The sequence below is a fragment of the Tetrao urogallus genome (assembly GCF_951394365.1).
Source record: "Tetrao urogallus genome assembly, chromosome: 6".
Classification (NCBI taxonomy): domain Eukaryota; kingdom Metazoa; phylum Chordata; class Aves; order Galliformes; family Phasianidae; genus Tetrao; species Tetrao urogallus.
Window position 1 is genome coordinate 43,331,826 of NC_136819.1, and position 1,439 is coordinate 43,333,264.

The window sequence follows — 1,439 nt, forward strand, 5'->3', positions numbered from 1 at the left end:
AATTTTATATATATATAATATATAATATAATTTATATTTTATATATAATAATATATAATATATTTATATATTATAATATATAATTATTAATATAATTATATAATTATAATTATAATATATAATATATAATATATAATAATATATAATTTATATTTTATATATAATATAATTTATATTATATATAAAAAGGTGGGTGGAAGGCGCTTTTTTTTTTTTTTTTTTTTTTTTTTTTTTTTTAAATCTTATCACCTTGAGTTTCTATTCACTTGACGATATATTCAGATTTTGGTATAAGCCCTAGGAGAACAAAGTAGTCTCACCACCATTGACTACAGATCTGAGTATTTTGGAAGTAACTGTTAGGAGCAATCAGTTGCTGTGATCTACAATAGAAAGATTTATTTCTGCCCAGGCTCATCTGGGCAATAAAGAAATTAATAGCATCAATGCTTACTTCAAATGATCAAAAGCCCATTATTGTTACTTTGCTCTGTGACAAAAAATCTCTTATTTCTAAAGCCTACATTTTTGTCATCAGTAGCCTAGTTTTCAGAGTTAGGATTCTCTTTGTTTACAAATCAAAGTAGGGTTTTGGATCATTTGAAATAAAGATTCGTGTGATGAAGGGAGAAGGTGCTTAGGTGTCTAAGTGCTATCTAGAGAAAAAAAAAGGAAAACCTGCAAGCAAAACCCAAACTGTCGTATTATCCCTAATCAACCTAAACAATATAACAAAAAAAAAAGTGAAAAAATAACAACACTGTAACTTGAGGCTTAAAATTTCTCACTCCAAAACAACCGACCCAAATACTCACCAGCAGTCCTGTTTTCTTTATCGAAAGTGAAATCTGCTTCATTCAGATACATTCATCATCAATTTTCATTCCAAGTGGCAAAGCAATTGATGTGCAAACAGGTGAGTGGTAAACTAATCTACTGCACCAGCCATTGCATGTTGCATGGGTCACCACCAGTCAGGGAATCCAGTTTCAAAGCCTGTAAATGGATCTTGTGCCAGCGGAAGCTGAACTTGTCATGGGGAGAACACAATGCTGGGAAGGGAATGAAGCAGAAGTAATTCTCGCTTGCATGACAGTTCACCCGTCGAGCCACAGAGGACCTATAGCTCATCTCTACCTCAACCCCCCAAATAAAATCCTGCAAGGACTTCACGAGATTAAGCAAAGGCAGCAACAAAAAAAGTTAATTCAGATAAAGGGAACCAAAATTAACAATGTTGTGCCTACTACGCTCAGGGCTTTCTGTTCCCTGTAGAAAACATCCAAAGTAACTCTCAACAGCATAACTCTACAGGCCTCATAGAAGGCTTGGTCTCTTTAATGAACTCACTATGCACATTTCAGCAGGCAGCAAAGGGCAGGCAAAAGGTGTGCAGGACACCAAGGTGACAACACGCAAGTTAAAGTTGCACTCACACG